This window comes from Hemicordylus capensis, chromosome 2 (genome assembly GCF_027244095.1).
Source record: "Hemicordylus capensis ecotype Gifberg chromosome 2, rHemCap1.1.pri, whole genome shotgun sequence".
Lineage (NCBI taxonomy): Eukaryota > Metazoa > Chordata > Lepidosauria > Squamata > Cordylidae > Hemicordylus > Hemicordylus capensis.
The window spans coordinates 135,841,931-135,861,271 of NC_069658.1; the positions used below are offsets into that span (position 1 = coordinate 135,841,931).

General features: G+C 45.2%; 1 long non-coding RNA gene across 1 annotated transcript in view; it reads left to right on the plus strand.

The window, feature by feature from the left end:
* Window positions 1–10,345: 10,345 nt before the first annotated feature.
* Window positions 10,346–19,341, plus strand: part of LOC128347972 (uncharacterized) — a 108,496-nt gene continuing 99,500 nt past the window's right edge. The window contains exon 1 of the long non-coding RNA XR_008317856.1: window positions 10,346–10,501. This is a non-coding gene — a long non-coding RNA (uncharacterized LOC128347972). The remainder of the gene's footprint in view (window positions 10,502–19,341) is intronic.

Genomic DNA, 19,341 nt, shown 5'->3' on the forward strand with positions numbered 1-19,341 from the left:
GATTTGTATACAGTACTCAAACATATTACTCAAATAGAAGACTTGAGAAATGAGAGCAAGAGGGTTATGAGGATTTCTGATTGAGCTACCAAAGATAAACATCCACGTTTGCTTGTGTCCTGTTCTTCTGGTTCTGGCTTTCCTGAACAATTTGTTAATGTTCTTTCCAATCCCTTCAATCTCTTAGAAGGAAGTTATTTTATTTCCTTTTGGGTCTCTTTAACCTGGGTGCTTTCCAGACAGCAACTTAAAATTGCTTCGCTACATATAGGCATGGTGTGCGTTCATGCGATCTGGGTTTTGACACTGTCTGGCAGATGGAAACAGCACGGTGCCGTTCACACAGCCACAGCCTGTATCCAGATCTTATCTTGACATTTCAGGTTTAAAGCATTGTATGTGCATGAGAAAATAGTCACTGATTTTCTTCGTTTCGAGAACAGTTTTCAGGCTTGCTCCGTATTTCCTGAGATGTCATGTGGAGTGGCTTATCAGTGGATATATCTTAATCTCTGCCTCTCGGCTTTTGAAATCAGCCTTAAAAAAAAAAAAAAAAATTCCCGCTGTTCTTGTGCAAATAAACCAGCCTCTGCAATCGGCTTAAAATTACTTTTTTCCCCTGGTGCTGCTCTTGCTCAACAACAGTATCTCCTTCAGTTGCAATTGGCCAATCCCCCCCCCACACAAGAGCCCAGTGCTCTTGCACAAATTCATCGAGAGGCGGGGGGAGGAAGGAGGAGAGGGAAAGCTGCCATGTCACCCCCCCTCTCTTTCACACAGAGTAGTGCCTTGTGTGCAGATCCAGTGGCATGGGGTTGCTTCCTCCTTTCTCTCGCACTCTCCCCTCAAAGCCTCAGCACGGGAGGAAGTGGAGAAAAATCCGATGGCTAACACTAACCAGCTTTAAAACGTGACACCCTTTGACGCCCGTTAAGGTTGGCCTTCGGATTTTATACCACTTCCTCCTGCACTCAAGCTTGCAGTCTGGAAAGAACCCTGGTGAATATGGGCGGAGGTGCACCTAGGTAATTCTGGAGCCTGGACCACAGGTCGCAGTCATGCCTGGCCCCACGGCATGGTGGCCACACCACCCAGGACAGACTAAAGAGGATTTGGGGGTATGGAGGCCCTGGACTTCCACCCAGAAGTCCAGGTGGAAGAGTGCCTCTGAATACAGGAAAGGAAACAACATCAGTATCCTTGAGAGGCACCTAATGAACTTTTTTAAAAGAAAAGAAAAAAAGAACATGTCTAGCGGTACAAAGCTACAAACAGATTTGCCTCGGCTGTTTAAGAGATGAAATATTTGTTTATTTAAAAAACAAAGAGGTCAAAGTCTGCAATGGAACTTCAAAGTTAAAGCCAGTGCTTCCTGAGCCACATTCCCCATCGGCTAATATATGAATGCTGGTAAGCATATTTGTCCTCTGTGTGACCAGCACTTCTTTTGATTTGTTGAATATTTAGCAGTGGTGGGGCCCAATCATATGCTGAACAAATAAAATACTGACCTGGTATTTACTGAAAATGCAAATGGATGGGTGATTTTAATAACCTTCCATGGGCCCAGTGCCACCTGGGTCTCACTAAGCTATAATTACGACAAACAACATGTAGTAGCGATCGGGATGCAGGTGGGGAATTGTCATGTAAATCCATCCTCAGTCTTTAAGCGGAAACGTGTACAACAAAGACACTCCTGGGAATAAAATAGTTGCATTATTTTGATAAATACAGAAGCTTAACGGGAATATTTTGTGCCTTTGTATTTATTTAGGCTGTGATCCTGTGTACATTTATCCTGTGTACAAATCCTCATGGTCAAATGCCATGTAGCTGGTAGCAAAGGATTCTTATATAACTGGGACAAGCTGCGGTATAGGCTGAACTTTCTTGAGGGGCCAACGGGGCCTGCTGGGGTAGGAGGCAGGCTTGGAAGAAAGGCACAGTCACTTAAGAAGGCTGAAAGGGACGGAAAAGGCCAAGAGGGAAGAGAATCATTTACCAGGATGCAAGTTTCAACCTCCAGCAGGAGATTGGAAGGGCACTGCAGGGCTGAGACCCCACTAGGCAGAGGGTCCTCACCTGGGCACAGGCAGAGAGGAGGCCAGAGAAAGAGCACTATTTGGGAGGCACTATTTGGGAGGCAGAAAACTATTGCAGGAGACCAGACAGCACCAAAGAAAGAAGAGGGCAGCAAAGGAAAGAGGGACTGATGCAAACCCCTCCTCCCAAAAGACCTTTATTCTGTACTGGACTTAAAGTGTGCCGTCAAGTCGATTTCGACTCCTGGCTCCCACAGAGCCCTGTGGTTTTCTTTTGGTAGAATACAGGAGGGGTTTACCATTGCCTCCTCCCGTGCAGTGTGAGATGATGCCTTTCAGCATCTTCCTATATCGCTGCTGCCCAATATAGTACCAGCGGGGATTTGAACTTACAACCTTCTGCTTGTTTGTCAAGCATTTCCCCGCTGTGCCAATTAAGGTGGACCTGTACTGGGCTTACACTACTTTAAATCTGCACCAACTGAACTTCTGACTTGGCCTTTGGGCTACTTATTTTGGGATAGAATTCACAGGGCCATATGATGTGGAGCTGGGGGAGGGGGCTGGCACAAGCAGCCTATCTGTGTGTGAGATGCAGCTTTGCAATTTGCAGCCGCCATATCCTTGACATGGTGCGGGGCTGAGAAAGAGGACTCAACAGAGCTCTGCCTTCCTCAGTCTTGGATGCTCACACTGGGTCATTGTGCCTGCCTCTTTGTTCAGTTTAGCTCCCTCCGAGCTTAAGGAATTTGCAGTGAGCTGGATGGAAATATGGAAGTGTACACAGATCTCCTAATTTCAGTGAGGGCTGACATGTCTGAAAAGGAGGGGAACAACAGGGCTAGATTAAGTCCTCTTAATATTTTTCCATGGGTGAGCACTGATCTTGCACAACAATGGATCCCTTAGTTTTGTATTATTAACTACCATTTTTGAGATGTGTAGTAGCCTACTTTTCCTTTAGAAGCTCAGAGAGGCTTCCATGAGGCACACAGCAGTCTCCCAATCAGAAACTGGTCAATCCTACACTGGTCCCTGGTGTTAGAGATAACTATCCTAATGACCACTAGGGGCACTGGAAGTAGAGACAGTGAGTAAGGGTCTCCCTATCTGTCCCTACTTTATGACCCCTCATCTGACTCTTCAGCACTTCCTGTGCTGAGTCACAGTCCTTCCTTTCCTCTTAGACAGTAGATGCAAACATCTCTCTCTCTCTCTCTCTCCTTACCTATTCATTATGTAGTCCTTTAAATTAGGATTAGGTCTTTCCTATCCAAGTGTACTTAACCAATAATTTTTTTGTATTTAGTTCTACAAGAATCTCCATGTGTTTTCTCTAAATAGCTACAACAACTAAACCATCCTTTGCTACCTACTGGACTGTGTGCTCTCTTCCATAGTGCTCTGCTGCTTACCTACTGGGGGTAAAATTAACAACCCCCAACACCTGGAACTGATCAGGGATATGGAAATGGCAGTTTCTTGACCATTCACTAGTTTGCGCTATAGGCAAAAATATACCACTCTATTCCTTTCTTCTTATATAAACTGAGGTTGGAAGAAAAGAGTACCAAAATTCTTCCTTTGAAAAAGTGCCTGCTAGATGCTGAACATAACTTTCTTCTGCTGTGCATCATGTGCCATATATTATTTCAGACCATCATGAAACTGCCTAGCTTAAAGGGCCCAAGTATTCCTAAGTACTGGGATCTGTGCTCCATCAATCATCTTTCTTCACTTTTTTCTTCTTCTGGAGTGCCGGAGATATGTGTGTGTGTGTGTGTGTGTGTGTGTGTGTGTGTGTGTGTGTATAGAGAGAGGAGTGCTTAAATGAGTGTTTCATAAATAAATTGATCTCAGGAAATATGCTACTTTCAAGTGGTAGAAAGGGGCCTATGCATTGCAGCAGCTCTTTTGTGCACATCCTGGATGATTAAGTGCAGAACATTCCCAAAATGAACCTGTAGCCTTTAAATAAAAGAGCTTATAGTATCTGTCCAAAACTGACCTCTGTCGCCTGCTCCCAATAGACTATTTCAAAGCCGTTCCAAGTCCATGGAAAGCAGTTGCTGCTAATGGCTCTGTACAGTGTAAGATTCATGAATGACCTGCCGGACCAAAGTTCTGCTAAGGCCAGCTGCTTCTTACATATTTTCTAAAGAGAAGGCATTGCACTTTGAGCTGCCTGGTGCATGTCTCATCACTTTTTCTTTGCATAAAATCCCACATCCTGACATTCTGGCTAAGGCTGCACTCAGCCTACAGGAAGAAGCTCCTGTGCTATGGAAGGCTTTCCAACTAAAACAACACTGGCACTTGTGCAGGGGTGGGTGGAGGGATTTTTGTCTATTTTCACTTCTCCTCTGCTGTACCTCTGCTGTACCCCAAATTACCCCAAATGTACCCCAGAAGTCCTCTGCTGTACCCCAAATTATTTCTCTGAAGGCTGTGCAACCTTCAGGGACATAATTTCAGATTCACCCCCTCCTTGCACAATTGCTGTAGCTGCATTAGTAGAAGCCTTCCGATGCACTGGCACATCTCTTGTAGCATGTGTGCAGCCTTAGTCAAGATGTTTGTCAGCATTTGGAAATCTTGCCACTAGACTTGGGGCCATAGAGATAATCCGATAATAAGAGAAGACACCCATTCACTTACTCATCCCTCCTGCCACAGCAGTGTAACTATGGACATATACTCTTTGGCCTCCTCATCACACCATACACATAGTACTGTCACATGAAAGGTGGCACCTTCATGAGAGCCCCATGGCTTGGTTTATATGATGCACCCCGCCCCCCAATCCTTTTTAGTCTACTTTCTAGTAGACATATGTGGTCACTCAGCATGCTGTGTGTCTGGCAGAGGCGTAACTATAGGGGGGGCAGGGGGGGCACGTGCCCCGGGCGCCATCTTTTTTGGTCATGTGGGGGGCGCCGCCATGACAAAAAAAAAATTTAAAAAAAATTTAAATTTTTTTTTGTTAATACAAATGTTTCCTGCTCAGTGCAGCAGCGCTGCAGCAGTCAAGGGAGCGCGTCGGCGCCCCCTCCCCCACGAGCGGTCCCTTCTGCGCCGCCCGCACCCCCCCCCCATTGCTTTGCTGGCGCCTGGCGGCCAGTCAGTGGCCTGGCTTGGTGGTGGCGGCGGGCACTTGTGAGGAAAAACCTAAGTATAATGTAGTATGTTGGGAGGGCGGGGGGGGCGCCATTTCAGTGCTTGCCCCGGGCGCCGTTTTCCCTAGTTATGCCTCTGGTGTCTGGTGTGTGTCTGTCTCTCTGTGTGTGTGTGTGTTTTGCATGAGTCCCTCTCTCCATTTCTGCCCTCCTCTTTCTTTGGTGCTGTCTGGTCTCCTGCAATAGTTTTCTGCCTCCCAAACAGTGCCCTTTGTAGCTCTTCCTCTGGCCTCCTCTCTGCTGGAGCTCAGGTGAGGACCGTCTGGGGTCTCAGCCTTGCAGTGCCCTCCCAATCTCCTGATGGTGGTTGAAACTTGCAACCTGGTGAGTGTCTGTCTGCATCCCTATCAACTTCACAATGCCTGGACCAAGATCAACCAAATTGGGTACAGTTGTAGGGACACATAGAGACATCTCAATAACTTAGTTTGTGATGATGTCATCCACTCAATCCAAGATGGCGGACATGTGAACATTTGAGGCACAAGTGGGCTAACTTATGGACTGTCTAACTGATCTGAACCTAATTTGGTACAGTTGTAGTGAGTGACACACAGGAATATTCAATGTCATGATGATGTCATCCACCCTGATTCAAGATTCAAGACTCGACCAAATTTGCTACAGCTATAGAAATGCATAGGGACACCTCAATGGCATAGTTTGCAATGATGTCATCCAAGATGACAGACGTGAACATTTGAGGCACAAGAAGGCTAACCTGTGGACTGCCTAACTGATTTGGTACAGTTGTAGTGAGTGACACAAGGGGGTCACTTCAACGGCATGGTTTGTGATGATGTCATCCACCCCAAATCAAGCTGGCAGACTCGTGAATATTTGAGGTGCAATTGAGCTAAGTTGTGAACCACCTAACTAATTCGAACAAAATTTGCTACAGCTGTAGGGACACATCGTGACAGCTCAAGGGCATCGTTTGTAATGATGCCATCCAACCTGACTCAAGATGGCAGACTGGTGAACATTTGAGGTGCAAGAGGGAAACGATTTGGACCAAATTTGGTACAGTTGTAGGGACACATAGGGACATCTCAAACAGATATTTTGTGATTATGTCATCCATCCTTATTCCAGATGGTGGATGCATGAATATTTGAGGCGCAAGTGGGCTAACTTGTGAGCTGCCTAACCAATTTGGACCAAATTTAGTCCAGTCATAAATTTGTGAAAGGAAAGTAGGCAGATTAGTTCTTACTAGAACAATTTGTTTGAAGAGGAAAGATCACTCTAATCAGTCCATCCCACAGGTGGGCCTCCATTTTGACGGACCAGCCCAACAAGTGTCTTTATGAGTAGTTGGACTTGCACTGGGCAAACTGGAGCACTAACCAGGTGAGTGCATCATCATGACCTATATCATAAACCCATCTCTTCTCACCCATGTAGTGTTCTACCACTTCCTAATATTAGGAAGTTGTTAGGATTGCTTGTTTCTGTGCTAACTTTCCTTTCATACCATATATGCTTCAACATAGTTCAAACTCATTAAGACACTTATACATTATTCCATGCAGAACAGCCCCATCAGTCCTAGGGCATATTCAGGAGCTAAAGTGCAAATTCACCATCCTCACAATCGTATAAGCCGCAAAACCTATGCTCTTCCCCTCACCTCACTCTTAACAGAAAATGAGATTTACATTATACTATAGTGACAGCCAACAGGATAATATAAACAATTAATTTATTCCTGCATTAATCCCTAGAGAATTACAACAGCAATTACTGTGGATGGAATTAATTAAATGAGCTCCTGTTTAATTAGGTCTGTGTCTCAAGGCATTCATTGGAGAGTTGTCATCAAGAAAGCTTTCACTCTTTCAGGCTTGTTGCTCTCATTTCTTAAAAATGTCTCTAAAAAAAAAAAAAAGACTACTGCCTCTCTCATTAGTTATCGCATCTCAAAGTCCAAATCAATTAACCCAGTAATTGGTTAGTTGGTAACTGCTACGGCTGTAGGTTCAAGATGGTTTTTCAAATTCTCTTTCCAAATGACACTGAGGGCACATCACAGGGGTGTTGTTTGTTGGGCTTTTCATTATTACAAGAAGGAAAGGGATATTTCCAGGAGACCCAATGATTACATCATCATCACACTAGTAATTTGAATGAAGGCAGCCTAGGTAATGAGAAACTGTGCTTAGCTGAGCTTGTTGGGCAATATAAACAACAGCAAATTATTTTTATCCCAAGCCACTTGTAATTACTCAGGGCTCGTTCACCCATTAGCCTCTTAATGAGTTACCTGTGGCTGAAGAACTCTGCTCCCAGCCTTCTGGCCATAGCCAGCTGCAAGGTGCCACCTGGTCACTCAACCTTGGAGGAACCCCAGGCTCTCTTACTAGAGAGGACAAGGAAATTGATGAATGGGCTTTCATTTTCCCTCTGGAAGTGTCTGTTCTTTCCTATCATTTGAAAGAGGGGGAAACAGATGCTGGTGTGTGTGTGTGTGTGTGTGTGTGTGTGTGTGTGTGAGAGAGAGAGAGAGAGAGAGAGAGAGAGAGAGAGAGAGAGAGAGAGAGAGAAGGAAAACAGAATGTGCAGAGATTCACTTATTTTCTTTGGCAAGAGAAAGCTGCTTTGAGGATGAGTTGGTGCAACAACCCTCAACTTCCCAGAAGAACAGGCTGAAGGGAGGTGTCTCTAGCCATGGGTGCCTGTACTGGTGGCCAATACTTGAATTGAGCACGTACGTTCTAATGTTTCCTGAGGAGGCAGGGCCTGTAGGTAAAATTGGAGGTGAATGTATTCATGTTTTTCACCCACAACTAGGGATGTGGTGGCCTGGAAACCACCACCACCACCCGCCACCAAAAAAACAGCTCCCTTTTCAAAAATACCTCTGAATACCAGTTGCAGGGGAGGAACAGCAGGAGAGAAGGCATGCCTTCAGCTCCTGCCTGTGGGCTTCCCAGTGGAATATGGTGGGCCATTGTGTGAAACAGGATGCTGGACTAGACTCTGCTGTGATGCCTTTAGTGGGTTCTTTGAGGATAAAGTCTCCTGTATTCGGGCTGATGACACCCAAATCTACTTCTCCCTTTCTTCTTCAAGAAATGGCACTCATTCTCTAAATGTTTGCCTACAGGCAGTAATGGGCTGGATGAGGGAGAACAAATTGAAGCTGAATCCAAGCAAGACGGAGGTGCTTATTGTGGGGGCTCAGAATCTGAGGGGTGAGTTAGATCCTCCTGTGCTGGATGGGCTACACTCCCCCCGAAGGAGCAGGAGCGCAGCTTGGGAGTACTCCTGGACCCCGGCCTCATGCTGGTATCTCTCAGATGGAGGCCATGGCCAGAAGCGCTTTCTATCAGCTTCAGCTGATTTGACAGCTGTGCCCATTCCTTGAAGAGGATGACCTCAGAACAGTGGTGCACCAGCGGGTAACCGCCCGGCTTGACTATTGCAATGTGTTCTACATGGGGCTGCCTTTGTACATAGTTTGGAAACTTCAATTAGTTCAGAATGTGGCAGCCAGATTGGTCTCTGGGGCAACCCGCAGAGACCATATTATGCTGGTTTTGAAACAATTGCACTGGCTGCCGATATGTTTCCGGGAAAAATACAAAGTGCTGGTTATTACCTTTAAAGCCCTGAATGGCTCTGAGTTACCTCAGAGAGCGCCTTCTTCTGTGTGATCCTCCCCACACATTAAGGCCATCTGAGGAGGTTCATCTCCAGTTACCACCAGCTTGTCTGGTGGCAATTCAGAAGCGGTCCTTCTCTATAGCTGCTCCGGGGCTGTGGAATGCGCTCCCTGCAGAAATCCGTAATTTGAATTCTCTGTCAGCCTTCAGGAGAGCCCTTAAAATGTATCTGTTTGGCCTGGCTTTCAGTTTTAATATTTTAACCCGGTTTCAGGATTTTTAATTACTACAACTGTTTAATTGTTGTTTTAAAATGTTTTTAAATTGTTAATTGTTGTTATATTGTTTTTTAATTTTTGTTTTAGCTCTTTATTGTTTTAATGGTTTGTTTTAATTGTAAACCGCCCTGAGCCATTTTGGAAGGGCGGTATAAAAATCAAATCAAATAAATAAATAAATAGATGGGCCTGATCCAGCAGGGCTGTTCTTATGTTCTTATTTTGAGTTCCAGATCTTCTAGGTCTTCAGAATAGAACAGCAGATTGTTTATCTAGACTTCCAATTCCAGGACAAGATGAGATACCAGAAGACGAGGATGAAGGAGTAGTAATTGTGCAAACAGCTTCATCCATTCATGGAGTTACCAAGTCTTCTGGATGGAAGTGCTGATCAAGTGCTTACTGAACTTAAACCTTACATAACTCATGGATGGCCACACAAAAACAAGGTACATGAACATCTCTCACACATAGCGAGTGAGTTGTCCCTTCTCGATGAGCTGGTGCTGAGGACTGATCATTTGGTGGTGCCAACCTCAAAATTTGCCGGCGAAGGTCACCTTTGCATGAGCTTGACTAAAAGGCAAATCAGGGAAAGTTTTTGCAAGGGGAAGTCTTCCTAAAGAACTAGTGACTGACAATGGGACACAGCTTACCTCCAGCCATGGAGCCAGGTGAACAGCGGCCTGGGTCCGGCCCCCGCTCGGCGGCACCCTCCAGATACACCTATGCATGTAACGTCATGCACATGGGGGAGTGGCTTCAGAGGAGCCCAGAGTGAACTCCTCACTCCCACCCGGGCTACCAAGAGCCCGAGCGAACTCTCCGTTCGTTATTTCAGGCAGCACCGTGTGCCCGATAGGAAGTTTCCCCCTTTCTCTCCCTCTCTGGATATCTCACACAAAGGGGGCGTGGCCTGGGCTGCTGAGAGCCCGAGTGAGCTCTCAGCTTGTTCTTTCAGGCAGCACTGGTTGCCCAATAGGGCATTTTCCCCTTTCTCTCCCTCCAAACTTAGCCAATGGAAACAACTGATAAGGCTTTCCATGCCTCCTCACCCTGAGAATGCAGAGATTTGTGACTGGGTAAGGGAGAAGCAACACAAATATAAACTGTATGCAGATCAGAAACGGGTAAGGAACAGCAAACATTTCTGGTAGGGGGATTTGTTTGAGTACGGCTGACTTATAAACGGAGAAATGGATGTTCCTGATATTCTGGACCAAAATGGAACAGTTCAAGACTTTCCAGCATGCATACTATGAGGCAAGAGGAAAGGGGGTCTTATTTCGAGAGAGGAACTGAAAAGGAATTGTCCAGGCCTCCAGCAAGCCACACAGCTCCCAGGAGCGCTGCTCGTGTGTGAGGCCGAGCCACAGGGCCAGGTGGGCAAGGAGGTAAGTACAGCACAGCCTCCCCCATCCACCCACCTGCCCTCCCTGCCTCCTGGTTATTTGAAAAGCCTTAAAGTGAATTATTCCATTCTCATTGCATCGCTAAGAAAGATAACCCTTCACTTCTGAGGGATTCACATTCATAACTACAAAAAGTTATCCCAGGATACAAGCAGAATATAGGTTTCAGTGTTTTTCCCCCAACAGGTAAGAACTGGTGACAGCTCAGAGCTCCTTAAAAGAAATAAATCCCAGCCTGTTCTTCCCATTGATTGTCCTTTTTCACCAAGGCTATTAAGACAATCATTTTGGAGAGTGTTATCTGAAGTTGCTAATTGATGAAATCTGGAGTGTGCAAAGGAGGATAATTTAAATGCAAAGGTTTTGGTCTTTGTATCAAATGTAATGAGAGACATAAATCATCCTATATCTTTCAGATGGGAAGCACTGATTTTCCTCATTAGTCCTTTCAAGTATTTCTAGTGTAATTAATGCTTAAGAAGAAATGTGGGGGGAGGGAGATGCTTCACAGGGTGTGATTCTTTCTGACAGAACTAACTGAGACTCTGAATAATTTGATGGAAACTGGCACTGGTGCTACACATACTACCAGCCAGTACAAATTATCCATGAATGGCAGAATGGCCTGGGAGAACTGCTGTTAATTGTGTGTTATTTATTTATTTAAAATATTTATACCCCAGCCCTCCAGTATGCTACTGCTCAGGGCGGCTCACAACAATACGATAGACACAGTTACAATAAAAGTAATTAAATTAGCCAAATTAAAAAATGAAAAAGACAGATTAAAAAGCACAATTATTAGGTTCAAATTAAAATTGAAAATTATAAAAAACTAAAACAAGCTAAAGAACCTACAAGATATAACAAAATAATAATGGAGCATTAAAAAGCCTCCTTTAAAAGGTGTGTTTTAAGATATATATTTTTAAACACTGAGGGAGGGAGCATGGCGAAGCTCTTCAGGGAAGGCTTTCCAAAGATGAGGGGCCACAACTGAAAAGGCCCTGTCTCTAGTCCCCGCCAACCAGATCTCTTCTTTCATATGCAGATTTCATTGCTGCATCAGGACAAATAATCATTGTCCCAAAACTGTAATTTTAATTGGTTGACATATATGCCATGAGATGTTGCAGTTCAGTTTATTAGAAAACAATGAAAAATAAGACAAATCATTTTTTTAAAGTTCATGGCGGGGTCATGAGCAGGGCCTGAGATGAGAGGAAATCCCACCGGGATGTGGTGAGAAATCCCATCAGGATGTGGTGAGGGGGGAAATGAAATCACACTCTGAGTGCCTTGGGGTAATGGAAGATTTAGAGCCAAGCAAAAGAAAAACAAATGACAAAAACAAATAACAAATGGTTTTTGGTGAATATTTTCAGCAGTGCTTAAAAACACCTCCGATTTTCAGAGATTTTTCAGCACTCTTTGCAAAAAGGTTTGATCATTTGCATTGCTGTCACCTGCCCTAGCTCTCAGTTGTACATGCTGATGTCCTTATTTAGGAAAACATGATTGGTTAGTACATGCTACCTTGTGACATTACCCATTCACTTCATGATCCCTGATTGCATAGGATCATTCATGTGACTAAATCAGAAAGGACACTGAAGTTCAGATGGCACCAAAGAGTCAGCAATCAGGAAAACAATGTCAGCAAATGAGGTTTTTTAAATATGTTTTTTCTTTTTTTAGGGTAAATATTTCCAATCCACAGAAATGGCTAGTTTCTATCCCAAACATGAATTGGAAGAACATTCAGTGCAGCTCAAGGCAGGAAACATATGTCATATATAAAAATAAACATGTCTCCTTTGAGCCTAATCATTAAATCACACAGCAGAGAAATAAGTTAAACCAGCATCCTTCACAACAAGGTGGATCCCATCAACCCTATGTGTGGCTCTATGGCAGATTGTTTATTAGGTCTGGGTGAAGCTTCAGTCAAAGTCAAACACCCTCTGGCCCCACAAAGGCTATCTGCACCATTTTGAAAGATGTGCATGCAACACTGGAGATATAGTCTTTACTGGCACTTTCCCATAGAGCTCTATGAGAAATCATCAAGGATGACACTTCTCAGTGCTCAGTGTGCACCTTCCAAAATGGCACTATGGCTCAAGCGGGCTTCATTTCTCTTGCAGGACTTCACCAGCCTGGGCAGCACTGTATGAATGCAGCACTGTATGAATGACCCTCGCACTATGGCTCTCACACTGAAGGTTTTTTGCCCAAGTGGCCCCTGCTTGAAAAATAGTGAAGAGCATTGAGTGAATGTGTTGCTGCTAGGGGTGTGCAAGAACGGTTCGGGTAGAACCGGTTAACCTTGAACCGGGACCAATTTGTAGGGTTGATCGCAGACCGAACTGGGGGTGGTTCAGTCCATGATTGAACTGAACCAGGCCTGGTTTGGGTGAACTGATTCTGCAGGAATGAACCGGGGAGCTGGGTGGGGTGGTGAGAGATGTAAAGCGCTGCTTACCCGGCTGGTGTGGCGGTCAGAACTTCCACTCATCCCCCCAACGGTCCCAAGCACAATTTCCTATCCTTTTACCAAGCCATCAGTCATTTGTGTGGCTACGCAAATGGTATCCACACATCCACAGATGCCATGGAAATGGCCTCCATGCATGCACAGAGATGAGCAACCACCGAGCCGGTGGCTTGGTAAAAGGAGAGAGGAGTGCACTTGGGTCTGCTAGGAGGGTGAGCAATAGTACCAGATGCTGCACCAGCAGGATAAGCAGTGCTTTACATCTCTCACTGCCCCAGCCTGGCTGCTCCTTACCTCCCGAAAGACCCCCACCCACCCTCCTGTACTTGTTAAGGGGAATCCGCACTGGATTACCCTTTACAAGTATACCCCCGAACCAGTTTGGCCTGGTTTGATGGCTAAACTGAACCGGACCGGGTTTGGCTCGACCCGGAACTGGGCTGGGCCAGTTTGAGTCCAGTTTGGATTTGTACTGAACCAGCCAAACTGGTTCCATGCATACCCTTAGTTGCTGCTCTGCTCCAATATCAATCATTGATCCTGTTCTACATAATTTATTGCAATTACCACTTCCTATTTTCTCTATCTAAAAGAAACCTACATTTAGGGGTGTGTACGGAACTGGTTTCCATGGTTCAAGTCAAATTCGGATCAAATTCCAACCAGACTGCAGTTTCCTGCCTTCAGCCCTCTTAGAGGGCCGATATAGAGGGATTCCCTATGGGGAGATGCTCTGCCCATGTGGTGAGGATCAAGTGGAAACAGTCACCCATGTGCTATTGGAATGTTTGTTCTATAGAGACCTGCACCGGGATCTCATTTACCCTTTGATAGCTAAATGCCCAGGTCTTGATTCTCCTCAGATGACTGACAGGCTGTTGGAAGGAAGTAATTCCTGCGCCACCAGACAGGTAGCTAAATTTTGTAGTGCAGCCCTCCGTTTGCAGAAGAGCTTAATAATGGGAAAATAGGCGATGGATTTAAGGCCAGAGCAACTTGTAGCCATAATGTGGCTAGCTGCAGGTGGGCACGCAGGTACTGGTATCACCTGTATATCAGCAGTAAATCTAAAGACAATATTTTCCAGAGCTCCTGAATTGTTTAACCCCTCTCAGATTTAGGAGTCGAGAAGGCAACTGGTTGAGTTTTGATTTGTGTGTAATAGCCTCATAAGTAGGAAATACTGCTGCCTCCTTTATCTCCAATTATTTTAGTAGTATTTTCAGTACCTTGATCTATGCTGAGGAGGACTTTTTAAAATTTACTTGGTGTTATTGTTTGCAATAGAAGTTTGATTGTCTTCTCTTTTACATTTGTTTTAACCTCATGCTGGTCACTGACTGAAATAAAGAGATTGATTGATTGACTGCGGTTCTGCAACCTGTTTTGGTTGAACTGACCAGGTGGTCTGCTCCATTTGGCCGAACCGGGACAAACCAGTTTGACGGGCTGGTAACATGCAGAGGGGAAACCTTTACAAAAGGCTTCTAAAGGGTGGTGGTGAGACTCACCTAAACGTAGATAAGATCCTCTCCTTACTGCCCCTGGTCCACAGTGGTGCAGCGGTTCTCCCTCCCTTCAGCAGCCCATGCACGGCGACGTGGCTCCAGCAATGACTTGGCCTCCACACATGCACAGAGGCCATTTGCATGGTCAGCAGGTCAACGCAAATGGCCTCCATGCATGTGTCGATATGGCATGTGCGGAGGCCATTTGTGTTGACATGCTGACCACACAAATGGCCTCCTAACATGCGCAGAGGCCAGGTCATTGCTGGAGCCACATTGACATGCATGGGTTGCTGAAGACCCCCTGCTCCGCAATGGGCCAGGGGTGGTAAGAAGAAGACGTTATCATTCTACTTCTAGGTATGTCTCGCCACCCACTTGGCTGCCCTTTAGGAGCCTTTTGAGAATGCTTCCCCTTTGCTTGTAAAGGGGAATCTTCACCGGATTCCCCTTTACAAGCCTGCCTAAACACCAAACTGATCCACCACGAACCGGGCTTGGTTTGCTCCTATTGGGGACTGGCTTGCCTTCTTGAAGGTCGGGTCAGTTCATGTTTGGACTGATCAAAGCGGCCCGGTTTGTGGTGAACCGTTTTGGCCTGAACTGGCTCGTGCAGACCCCTACCTGCACTGACATTTGAAAAGAATTTAGAGGATCACAGTGCGGCAGGAAGTTACACAAAATTTGTTGTGATTAGCAACGTTTGTGATTAGCAATATTTGTATTTCTTTACCCCCATATTTTAATGTTGTCAATTTACAAATTTAAAAAGCGAGCAGACTTCAAAATGAGGTTTTTAAAATAGAGTTTATATAGAACCTCCATGTACAAAGGCATAAAGATCTAAACATCCTTTCCTAAGGACAAACAGAAGGAGCACATCATGTTTGTACTGTGCCTAGCCTCTAGCTAGCTGGTGGTGTTGGGGAAAGGATTTGTACTGCATGGACTTACATCTACCCCAACAAACTAAATTTACACATTATTATGTTTAACGTTCTAAAACGTTGTCTTACGACACTTTTGATGAAACATTTCACACTTCAATTGTTGTCAGAAAGTAACATTTTTATATGCAATTATAGCCTGGCTTTATTAAAAGTGTACAACTGACAAGACAGAAAGCCAAGGAAAATGTCTGAAAAGTAAAAGAATTACTTATCTTATTGCTACTCTATTTACGAATTTGACATGAAGCTGCAGAAAAGCTTTACAACAAATGTGTTAAATTCTCATTAATGGTTCAGCTTCTTCTATATGACCATTCATCATGAGGAATGGTTTTGATACTTTCCTAGTGGAATACAATGGAATTTATGTCAAAATTATTGTACAATTCTCTAGCCTGCTGGAGCCTACAGCCTGTCTCTATTTCCATTATAAATACTCATCTTCAAACGATTTTGCTACTCAAGCAAGGATCAGCCTTCAGGGAGATGAATTAAAATACTCTTTTTGAAAACAGATCTGTTTGAGTGGGACAGGCCCAACCACATACCAGTTTTATTGCTTAAAATAGTATAGAATACTGTTTTAAGAAATAAACTTGTCTTTAAAAGGTTGCTAGAAGCTAGATCTGAAACTAACTTGTTCCCCAAAAAACCCATTTGTGAATTTTGAGATTGAAATGTTTCCTGATATTTGCTGTATAATCACCAAATATTTGTTATCTGTACCTGATATCTAATATTGTTTTATTTCAATGTTTGGCAGAACTTTGTATCTGACACGTAATGGCATTTAGTATCTTATTTCAGATAAAAATTAATGGTTCATAGGCTTGACATGACCCTCTTGATGACACATTTACCTTAGGATTTCAAATTATTTTGTTCAAAAGAAAATCTATTTATGTTTGACTGACTCACTTGGAGAGATTTGTTCTGTTAAAGGTAAAGGTAAAGTGTGCCATTAAGTCAGTTTTGATTCCTGGCGCCCACAGAGCCCTGTGGTTTACTTTGGTAGAATACAGGAGGGTTTACCATTGCCTCTGTCCGCGCAGTATGAGATGATGCCTTTCAGCATCTTCCTATATTGCTGCTGCCTGATATAGTAGCAGCGGGGATTCGAACTGGCATCCTTCTGCTTGTTAGTTAAGCAATTCCCCGCTGCGCCATTAGGTGTTAGCATACCAATAATGTAAAAGAAAGGAGTTATAGGAACATAGGAAACTGCCATATACTGAGTCAGACCATTGGTCTATCTAGCTCAGTATTGTCTTCACAGACTGGCAGGGGCTTCTCCAAGGTTGCAGGCAGGAATCTCTCTCAGCCCTACCTTGGAGAAGCCAGGGAGGGAACTTGAAACCTTCTGCTCTTCCCAGAGCGGCTTCATCCCCTGAGGGGAATATCTTGCAGTGCTCACACATCAAGTCCAGGGGCGTAACTATGATCAGGCAAGGGGAGGCAGCTGTCTAGGGGCCCTGGCCTCTGGGGGGACCCTCCAGAGACATGTCACGTGCCTCCCCCCACCCAGCGCCTGCCTCAGCTCCTTCGATTTGAATTATTTGGGTTTTTTTTTTTTTTAAAAAAAATCCTCCATGTTCATTCGAGCGAGCCGTATTTCCTTGCCCTCCTGCCCTCCCTCCTCCCCATCACCACCCTTTCCCCTTGTCAGCTCCTCCTCCTTCCCCATCCATTGGCTGGAGGCACCCCACATGATAAAGAAAGGAAAGGCAGGCACATGATTGGGTGGTTCGGCTCTACTTCCTGGACTCCGAGGACACCAACGGGAGCAAGGAAGAGAGGAGGTCAATTGTAGCCTCTTCAGCCACCAGGCTAGCCAGCCACTTCTAAGAAATTCAGTTCTTCTGTTATGGAGATGGAGTTGCTACGGCAGCTTTAGAGTGCTTAGAGTGCTGCTCAAGCTGTTGCTCGTGTTGGCATTGATTCATTTGGGGGCATTATGGCCCACTCCCCCCCCCGCCTGCCCACTGTATGTCTGGCAGTGGGAGTGGGCATATTAATTCATTATTTGGGGCATTATGGCTGCCCACCCTCCCAGGCTTCACTTCTGTTTCCCTAACCGGGGGGCGGGGGGAGAGGAAGGGGAAGCAGAGCATCGCAAAGGGCCTTTATTCATTTTTAATTGCAATGATCCACTCCCCCTTCGTCCTCCCATTAGGAAAACAGAAGTGGTGAGGCACACACAAGAAAAGAGTGACAAGCGTGTGCTTTTCACAGTTCCTTGGCTCCATTTATCAACCCCCTTTTAACATCCAAGGCTGTTCTTTGACTCTTAATCACTTAACATGCAAAGTTAGGTAAGAGAGTGGAGAAATCACTCAAACATTACAGACCTGTCCTTGGCACATGAGATCCTATGGGTCTTTTAAAAGTATACATGATGAAGGAGAAGAAGCCTCTCTTCCTAGCTCTCCCAAATTGGAGAAAGGTCAGTAGTTGTGGAAGGTTCCATTCATGGCCATTTCATTTCCTGCATGATTATAATCTGCTTTCTGCCCATTCTGTATCCTATCCCATCCCATCCAGCCTCACATTTATTTGAGATACCTTGCCTCCTGAGATTCCTAATGCCCCTCCCTTCTGTCCTTTAAGAAACTTCTGAAAACTTATCTATTCTGCCAGGCTTTTGGGGGGGGGTTTCCCCCACCCCACCCCGCTGTTGTTGTTTTAATTATATAAACCGCCTCAAGTCTAAGGGAGTCAGGCAGTCAATAAATTTGGTTCTGCTGTGCTGTAATTTACACCTTTTAACTAGTTAGGATAGTTAGCAGAGTCTACATAGGGCCAGGAGAAGGAGAGGAAGGCGGTGACGGATGACGGGTGGTGGGGGGACCCATTTTAAAAACTTGTCTCTGGGCCCAAGCCAACCTTGTTACGCCCCTGATCAAGTCTCCCATTCATATGCAACCAGGGCAGACCCTGCTTAGCTATGGGGACAAGTCATGCTTGCTACCACAAGACCAGCTCTGACCTCCTTTATTTGGAAGCAATCAAGGTCAAACTCAGAAAAGTCCAGAAATTACTTTGGGTCAGGCAAAAAGGTCTGAGAGCATACAGTAAGTACCACAAGGTATAAAGTGGTATTTTGGTATGACTGAAGAAAAGACTGTGAGTTGCTTCCACAGGCAGCCCTTTCATGAAGCAAGGTGAGGTGGTCATCTCAGACAGCAGATTATTGGGGCCCCAGCAGGGGCGTAACAAGGCTGGAGTGGGCCCAGAGACAAAATTTTAAAATGGGCCCCTCGCTGATGCACACACACACTTCACAATATATAGTCATGTGACTTGCCTCATGTGACTTGTCTCTGGGGGGCCCCTCAAGGCTTGGGGGCCCCCAGGCAGCCACCTCCCCTTGCCTAATGGTAGTTACGCCCCTGGGCCCCAGCAGGGCAGCAAGAAGCCCCTCACCGTTACCAATGGAGGAGCTCTTTGGGACTGATCTGACTTTGCAGGAAGTGCCTCTCCTCACACTCTTTGCCAAGCTTGCAAGAAGAGGAAGTTCCCTCCTCATTGCCCCTATGTACTCTCAAGCTTTCTAGGGTTGGTTTTGTAGGGGCCTGGCTTCCAGGGGCATGGGGCACAGCTCTATGTTGAACCTTTCCTCAAGCTTCACAATAACGTAGGCCGCCCATGATTGCCCCACACCTTATTTGGCAGACATGTTTTCTGGGTATGCACATATTGATTACGATAACATAAGTAGGGGAGACACATGTCTGCAAACACATGCAAGGGCCATATCTGGGTCACCATCAAAAGTCACCCTCAGCAGAAACAGTTTTTTTCTAGAGGGGGAAAAAAAATCATTGTTCATGATCAATGCTTTTTCTATCTTGCGTCTTCGAAGTCCAG